A 9644-nucleotide genomic window follows, 5' to 3' on the forward strand; every position below is an offset into this window, starting at 1 on the left:
CATGGTTCTGGAGAGCCCTATCTATCCCCTAATGACAGTGCACCCTAAAAACATTGAGCTTCCAAATTTTGATCAGTATTTGTAAGCCAATGCAAAAACCCCCTAATAAAGCATCAAGCATGCTTTAAAAAGTGCTGCTGTTGTGGAGAGTTGCTACAGCCTTCCTATACCACACGGATTTCCCTGGTGCCAAGATCCCCCAGCAGAAATAGCATGGAGCTGTGCTGTAACCAGGAGGTGTAAGAAATATGAGAATAGAGCACAACAGATCTGTGAACACAGGAGTGTCCTGGCCAGGAATGATTAAATATCACTGGCCTCATGAGCTGCTTTTAGGGTACCAGCACAAAACCCAGAATTGCTCCCAAACTGCAGACTGAACTGACTGTGGTTTTGTGCATTCACACCAAGGAAACTGCAGTGTACATGTAAATTCTTCAAAAGTAATTTCTCTGAGAACCACTTCTGTCTTCCAGAGACTTCTGGTTCAAGAGCTGATACCTTTATGCCCTGTCCTTGAAAACACAATGGCACTGTGGATGTGAGTGTTGATGTGACACAGGTTGGGTGACCTGTGCTAAGTGCATTAGCATTAGCACCCGGTTTTGAAAATGTGGCCTCCCTAGATTAAATCAAATTATTACAAAGGTGCTAACTGTAATTTTGAAAATACACAGACACAGATGTGTCTGCAAGACTTTTCTTGAAGTCTTGAAGTCTTTTCTTAGCCACTGATTTAATCTCAACGGTACTATACCTTAACACATTCTCTGGCACACAAAAACAATTAGATATTTTCCAGTTTATTCACACCTTCCAGAAAAGCCTTGCAGTTACACTGAGGTAAGCCTGAAGTTTTCCCGATTAAACCCGGTTTTCAAAAAGCATCAGAATTCACACTTTAGCAGTACTATAAAACATGGGGGACGTGGGAGGGGAGGAGTTCCTAGAGAAAACAAGAGATGCCTTTTTGAAAGGCCCATTTAGCAACAATGTTCCCCACAGAACATTAAGATGTAGCAGATTAGGACAACTGCTTGTCCACACCACAAAGAAGAGGAAGAGAAGGAAAAAAAAAAAGGATGTTGAGCAAGACCACTTCAGAGTGGCACCCGAGGTGCTGATGCTTCTGAGACACACTTTAGGTCCATGCCATAATGAAGGGAACAGTGACCAATATTTCAGCAACATTTTCCCAGGCCTTAAAGGGTGTATCCAAGATAACAATGGGTATTCCTACTAGGATTCTGATTCAGATAGGGGAATGCATTAGGTGTAAGGTCACCAACACTGAATGTGGGACCTTGTAGTACTGTGTGTGGAGAGAAAAAATTTGGCACAGCTGAGACCTTAGATGGTTTGGCTTTGGGAAAATGTATGTCAGGGAGGAGGATGGCACGAGGGCAGTGCAGGGGCAGGCAGCGTTGCTGTGGAGTCCTTCCCTTGCTTGCACTAGCCTGCTTTGGGAAAAACAAAAAAGAAAAGGGGGCACTAGCTCAGGGAATGGCTGGTGAAGTTGGCAGGGGATATTTCTAAAGACAGAATGGAGTGTCAGGGTCTTGAGCCCACTCCCATCTTCCTGAGGGTTTGGCTCTCTGGGCTCAGGGCCAACTCAGAGACACTGCGGGTGGTGACCTTGAGCAAAACTCTTACTGAAAGCAGAGCAGCGTGGCATCAGCCAGGGCTGCCCCTCCTTCTCCTAGAACCTGTATCAAAGAGGTGATTCTCTTCACTTTCCTCTTCCCTTTGGTCCCTGCCTGTGTTTTGCTGCAGTGGCACTGCAGCCATGCCTGTGCATTGCCTGCCAGATTGCCAGAGGAAAATATTTGCACAACTGTCTGGCACTGGCAGCAGCAGAAATTGCAACATCTATAATGTGTTCAGCAGTATTAGCATTTGAGAGTGCTAGCCCTGTTCCTTACTGACCTGGCATTAGCATTTTTGCTGGCAGATTTAACTCAGTTGTAGGAATTTTGATTTAAATTTTATTTTCTGAGTGAAAAAAGCTATCCTTTATACAATATTTTAAGGAATCATTTTATTTCCCTCCAGCAAATACAGTTATAATTATGGCTTCTGTATAGAATTGCAGGATTAGCAAAGTATGCCAATAATTAATTGGCTTGTATGGGTTCTTTATCTCCTCCCAAGAAAGGAATACATGAACATTGTCCTACCAGAAGGACATCTCAATAAGCAGAATTTTCAAATTCACTCCTGTTTAACACTGTGGACTAACCCCACCCAGCTGAGATTCTGCAGCCCATGATAACTGCTAATAACTGCTCAGTAATTAATGAGGCAGGCTGAATGGAGAGATATGCCTTCTGTGACCTTTGGTAGCTTAAGATAGACACTACCATTGGCCCACTAACAGTTTTTGAAGTAGGAATAATGTGTAAGATTATCCAGGATTGGATAGTTGTATAAAAAGAGAGGCACACATCAGATTACCCAAAGTCAGCAGTCAGAGTGTTAGGAGGAGGCTGTAACCTGACTGAAGGGGCACTGATCAAAGTTACAGGGAAAATGCAGTTAAGTGCCCAGAAGGACTTCATCCCCTTCCTGATTAGAGGGTATCTTTGACAGCTCATTCACAGCCTGATAAAGCACATCCATCCAAGCTGCAGACTGAAAAATACAGGACTACTATGGAGGCCCACCAAAGAAATAAAATACATGAAAGAACAAAGATGTACTATTTTTCCAGTCAGGCAAAGGCTGAAAACCAGATGTTTTCAGAACTGACCGCCATTCAGAAGAGGCACCTAACCCAGACAGACAGAAGAATAAGAAACCTGTGAATAAGAAAGAATAACAAATCTTAGGTATAAACATGCTAAATTACTTTAAATGAGGTTGCAGCCAAGTAGAAATGCCTTGCATTTGTGAAGACTAAACTGGTCATAGCTGCAGCTACAGGAATAAAAAAAAAGTCAAGCCCTTTATCATCTGGGCAGTTGGCCACAATGAGTGAGCAGATTTCAGCCTCCTGAGCATACTTCAGATCAGGTCTTTCAGTTCTACTTCCAAAACATATATATTTTTAGCAAAATCCTATGTTCTTTCTTTATGGAAGCACATGAAAATATACCTATCTAGAGGTAAACACACATTCAAGTACTTCACTGGAAGAAAAATTTATTTAGGCTGCAGGTGACTGACTGAAACAAATAGCAGGGCTGTCCTTGTGCAGAATTAAAAAAAAATGGGAAAAAAAGAAACAACAAAATCCAGTTATGTGAAGCTACAACATTAAGATCAGACTAAGCAGAATTTTCCAAAAGAAGAGATAGTTAGCAGTCATAACAACAACAGTGTAGATAAAGCACAATCTCTTCATAAGGATGTTTAGGAACTCCAACATGAAAATACAAGAAAATGTAATCTAAAGAGATTAGGAAAAGACGATGCAGGGGCTCCATGAAAGAAGGGAAAGCACTGTGCATCTCATGGGCCTTGCAGGCAAGCTGATGATGCAGCTAGAGGAGAAGGCTCTGCAACAGGAAGGGCACATCTGGAAAGAGGGTGGCAAGGACAGCTCTGCACAGCCAGGCAGACAAAACTCCTTTCAGAGGCCTGTGGGCAACTCGACCCCTCTAGTTTTAAGAGTAACAGGAAATCATTCACATGACCATGAGAAAATGTACAAACTGGGAATGAAGTCTGGAGCCCCCTCCCTGGATGTGAACTTCCGCCAGTAGTGTAAAATCAGTGTGACACAGCCCCAGAGCAGACTGTCCCTGGGCCGAGGGGCAGCACTGCCACCCTGCATCCAGGTGCTGCCTGTGCATCTGGCATCCTTGACAGGAGAAGCTCACGTTCAGGATAAGGAAATGATGCATTTAATTTTGCAAGACTAATAGTTGAAATTCACCCCTTATACCTTCTGACACAGTTTATTGAATAAGGCAGCTTTTACATCTCTGGATGCTTTCAAATTGTTTTGTACTGCCAGAGTGGTATAAAAGTACTTAGTATGAAGGAGATTTGAGCCAGGAATGTGTAAGAGGACAGGCACAGCCCTGCTTGGAAGAGCTACAATAGCCATGGTGCAGACAGTGCGCTGGCACTCAGCTCACAGACAGGTGTGCCGGCTGCTCGGTGACATTTTCATTCTTCCAGTTGTTCCTTACCACTCCTCTGCCGAGAGTTTCCACCCCCGCAGCTCTGTTGGCAGAAAGAATTAAGTGAGCACTCCCTCGTGTGCTTCCAACAAGTCAGATGGATTAGTCAACAAAGAGTGTTTAAACCAACCTGCTCACTTAGCCTGAAGCAAATGAAAGTGCTCCCAAACAAACCTTTTTACCAGATGAGCTACGGCTGCAGAAACGGCAGCATCGGAGGAGAAGCGTGAAGGTACAAACTGGCAAAACCTTCAAGTGGCACATTTACACCTGGCACACACTGGTACACACTGGTACATGCTGTTGCCCAGAGATTTATAAGTAAGCACAAGTTATACCATCTTACACACACAACACCTGTCCACGTGTTTATATTATTCTTCAGGAAATACAAAGTTGATGCAATTACACTGAAAATTCTTCCACCATGGGCTAAATTAAGGCACATTATCTCATACTTGTTGTGTACTAAGAGCATGCAAGGGAACAGGTATCAGATAATGGTTAGCTTTCATTCATAATACCTTTGTAATCTAAGATCACAGCATGTGATTGTGCAAAATTAAGTAATTGACCTGAAAAGATTGTGATTTACTTTTCCATTGTGATTTACTTTTCCAAATATCACTTACAAGGTAATTCCAAGACGAATTACTGCCCAAGCTCAATTTGAGTTCAATTTACCTCAGAAACAGCTGCCAATTTAGTCCAAACATTCTGCTGACACAAATAATGTGAGAGTTTCTACTCATAGGAATTACACTTTCAAGTCCTCTCCAATTGTAATCTGGAAACAAGGATTGTGAAATGACCAGATATGCCCGTGCCAGGCTGGAAAGCAATGAAATTCCAGCACACACAAGTCCTCCCATGGCATTCAGTGCTCCCTAGCCAGCTGAACACGTGCCACCAAAATTTACTTTGGTATGAGTACTTCAGTGACACCTGAGCATGAGGAGAACTGCAAACTAAGGATGGCATCAAGGTTTCTGAGTTCTTTCTGATTAGATTCAATCATTGTATTCTCTTCCTGGTACCTGTGCTGTGGAGTAGCAGAGTTCAAACTACAAAGTGACAGCTTACACTATTTATTTTCTGCTATGATCTATTTTTCCACTTCTGGGGTATCAGGAAAAATGTGCATTTGCACTTGCCCTGGTCCAGTTCCAATCCATTCACTTTCCTGGGTGATCCCCATAGCAGAGAAATGCTTTTGCTTGAGAGACAGGAGCACCTTCTCTCCTATGAGTCAACGTCCAGCTTCCAAAATCCCTCAATATACAGGAGTATTTGAAGTGAAACTTTTGCATGGCCAGGAATATAGATTTCATAACACAAAAATCATGTTAGTGAGCCTTGAAAGTTCTTTAAAAGAAATCTTTAGTCTTCCTTACTGAACACCCAATGCAGAGATACAGACTGTAGGGATAGGACAACAATCCATCAGTTTCAGAAGCTATCTTGGAAGAGTCAGCCTCATCATGAAAGTGTTTCTTAGGTCATAGCAGGAATTGCAGGACACAAATCATTCCAGTTAAAACATGCTATTAGTATCAGTGCATTTTTGTTGAAAGTGCTTATGATTGGTATGGCATGATGTTTCTCATGGCATGATCCATTTCTCACTCATTTCTGTAAGAGTTAGATCAGACTTTAAATACTCTCCTCAGCTGCAATTAAAGGAGAGACTGGATGTGTGTAACAAAGTCACTGGCCATGGTGGGGGGCTTGGAATTATGTGATACTTAAGGTCCCTTTCAGCAAAACCATCCTGTGATTCTATGCATAACACACAGGCATCGATCAAGCAAGTATGAAAATTTAATCCTCAGAGTCTTGCACAACAGGTTTTATAATCTAAAAGCAGAATATCCTACGCTTTTGTGTGGGAGCTTGCAATTTGTTCACTGAAAACCTAATTCAGCCGTATATACAAACACAAATTTAAGTTTTGGTAGAGTGAGCTTAAAGTAGTATTAAATATGAAATACATTATGAAATACAAGTGATTATATTCATCCACAAAGGTGTTTTGTAAACCATTCTACCCAGATATATATACAGCTGGCGTGATGAACAGGATTTATGTGATTCTCACTCCCTTTTCACAGCATTATGACCATTTATTTTTAAATATTGGACAAAACAAAAATAATAACAAGTAATGCCTTCCTGGACAGTGCCCCCTGCACAAAGTACTACCAGTGATTGGCAGTTGTATAGGTATATCTGGATTTCTCTAGATTTGGAGCAAAATGCCACACTGCAATACTGTATTTACATTGAGGTATCAACTATCATTTATGTTGTCTTGTGTGAGGCACTGGCTTTTCATTTACAGGAAGCTGAATGTTTCTTTCCAACTGAACAGTGGAAGATTTCTACATCTTTCTGTAGCAGAGGAGAAAGAAGCAGAGAGAACCGAAAGACTATCAGAGACACAAGGTAAGGAAGCTCCATGTTGTGTCTGGAGAACTAAATTTCCAACTGAATAAAACTGCATTTTCCATCTACAGTACTAGAATAGTTAACCTCTAAAGATTTCTTACCTACACTCCCATCAAAGAGTGTAAAAGCAAAGATATCCTGCTGTTGTCCAAATTAATGAACTTTGGCAGTAAACACTACTGATTCTCAAGAGACTGTGGGTGAAAAACATATGTTAAAAAATACCAGCAGGTGTACATCAATAGCTGTTTTGTAATTGTGAGCCTTAGTAGCATGTGGGCTTGTCAGGAAAACTGGAAAACTGAAGAAACTGCAATGTTGTTACAAAATAAATGCATTTTTGCTACAGCATCTCAGGATGCTTTTGGAAATATTTTGTCCTACTATGACCACAATAGAAAACTGCATTTGCAACAAAGCAGTCTGAAAGTGAGAATTTCTGCGGAGAAGATTAAGTGGTTTGCAAATTTTTGCAAATTACTCAGCAATAAGCAGCATCACGCAAAAGTTAAGATTACCTAGGGAGACCCGTATCTGTGAAGACACTCTGTCAAATGCAGTTAATAAACAGACCAATGCAGTCTTGATTCTAGCGTGGCAGAGCCATTATAGAACAATTAAATTAGCAACAATGATTCAGTTATGTTCCCTTTTCTGAGAGCACCGCTCAGCAGTGGAATCCCTCATAGAGAGCTGACAACAAAGGCATGATGAGACCATTTGGGAGGAACTATTGCAAAAGCTCAACACCCGTGGAGAGTCTGAGAGGGTGTCTCTGAGAAACTTAGTGTGACTGTAGGGCTGTCCCTGCTTTGAACTGAGTGAACTCCGAGGCTTCCTCCAATCTAAATCATTTTATGATTCTGTATCGATTTGTTACAACTCGAGATTACCTGCTGCAATCAAGTAACACCTACTTCCACTTCGGAACAGAAGCCCTGCAGCTTCCTATCCTACCATTCCTCCTGCGTGTTTGGCAGCTCATTCCTGGATACTCACGGAATAGGTTTTTAACAGAGCAGTCCAGGGTGCACTTAATGTTCCCAGAGATGACAAGCAGCCCACTCTGTAAATGTGAATCCCAGCAGGGATTCTTCCTGCAAACTTTCTGTATACACTCACTGCCATCTGCGCTGATTTAAACATACAGCAAGAAAGAATCTACACCACAAAATGTTTCTTTAAAAACAATATAAAATGGGTAAAAAATTCTAACCCATTTTGGGTTAGGTAAGGGCTGAGTTAGCTGACAAATACTGACAGGTGACGATAAAGTCACTGGAATGCAAAATTATGGACACATCACAAAACCTAAAACCTTATGAAGTACAGATCTGTTTTGTGTCATATAGAGGCTGTATCACGGGAACCCTTTGCTTCAGTGGACCCAGACCTCTATCATTACCTTCACCCTGTGCCCCAGTGAGCCACAGCAAATTTAAAAATTCTTTTACTCCCATCATTCATCTGACTCTTTGCTCAGATTTAGACTATTTTTGCTCCTCACACGGAAATCTGATACTGCCTTTTACAGTTACTCTGTTTCTCCATGACTGACTCTCCTCTCCCCCAAGAATTTTAGAAATATTTTCCCAGAATATAAATTAATTTTTCTACCAAATATCTCCTTTCCACAAGCAATTATTTGGAAGGAGGAAATCATTCTGGGTTTATAGATTTTTTGTAGCATTTGTGCAAAGTCTTCTCAAAAGCTTAAGGCCAGCTCTTTCAGACCCCTGCCTATTTCCAGGCCAAGACACAGGGAGTTGAGGTTTTTTTTACTACTGAATATATGTATGAGCATTACATGATACTATCAACACTGCACTTCTTCAGCTGGAAGACCCCATGATTCTCCCTCCCTTAAGATATTTTGCTATCAGTAGTACTGGACCTGACTAAATGTTCTTCACAGCGGCTGGATGGGCTGTCATTGCTGAACTGCATCGGCACCGAGGCCTTTTCTGTTTCTTACTCTGTTGCCACACGGAACAGACTGGGAGTGCCAAATAGGGGAGCAGGTGACACCACTAAACAAGGACAGCAGTGCTCCACGCTGTGTAACACCGCGCTCCCTGGCAGAGAGGGAAATTAACCATCTTTTTCTTGGGAACTGGCACACCCCGGGGGCGTGGACAGTGACTGCCTCATCACTTGCTCTGGTTTCTTTTCATCTTTGCACATACCGAGCTATTCTGTTCCTTGACCTAGGAGTTTCCTTGCTTTTCCTTTTCTGTTTCCCCCCACACTGGGCGTGGGGCAGAAGTGAGCAAGTGGCGTAGTGAACCGGTTGCCCAGAGAGATGGTGGAGTCTCCCTGTTATTCAGGAACCGCCTGGAAGCAATCCCGAGCCATGCGCTCTAGGCTGACCCTGCCTGAGCAGGGATTTTGGCCTCGATGACCCACAGTGGCGCCTCCCAGCTTTTCCCACCCCGCGATTCGCGCAGCCCGCCGGGGTCAGGGCGCAGCAGCGGCCCACGGTGCCGGCGGAGCCCCCGCCCCGCGCCGGTACCGCGCCCGCCGCGCCTCGCGCCTCACGCGCGACACAGGGACCCGCCCCGCCGGCACGTGCGGGAGGCGCTCGCGCCGCCCCGCGCGCCTATAACGGTACCGCCGCTCCGGGGCCCCGGGGACGCTCGGCCGCTGCTCCGCGGCCGCCACCGCTCGCCCCTCGGGACCCGCGGTGTCCCCCTTCCCTCCCTGCTTCCGGCAGCGGAGGGGGCGGGCTGCGGCCCCTCGGCGCGGGCAGATGCGGGGGGAAGGAAAGGAGGGGGTCGACCCCGTACCCCCCCCCCCCCCCCCCCCCCCCCGCCCCACACTGGGCGGGGCGGGGCGGGCGGCGCGTGACGCGGCGCGGCCGCAGCGCGCGCCCGCCCCCCGCCGGCGGCCCCCCCTCCCTCCTGCCCGCCCCCCGCTCGCGCCCCCCCTCCCCTCCCCTCCCCTGCGGCGGCGGCGGGCGGCGGCCGCGGTGCATTGTGGGCAGCCCGTTGTTCATTTGCCACCCGACCCGATCCGGGGCCTGTCGGGACGGAAGCGCCGCCGCCGCCGAGCGATCGAGCGGGATCCATT

Source organism: Serinus canaria, chromosome 2, assembly GCF_022539315.1.
Source record: "Serinus canaria isolate serCan28SL12 chromosome 2, serCan2020, whole genome shotgun sequence".
In the NCBI taxonomy this organism is placed as follows: domain Eukaryota; kingdom Metazoa; phylum Chordata; class Aves; order Passeriformes; family Fringillidae; genus Serinus; species Serinus canaria.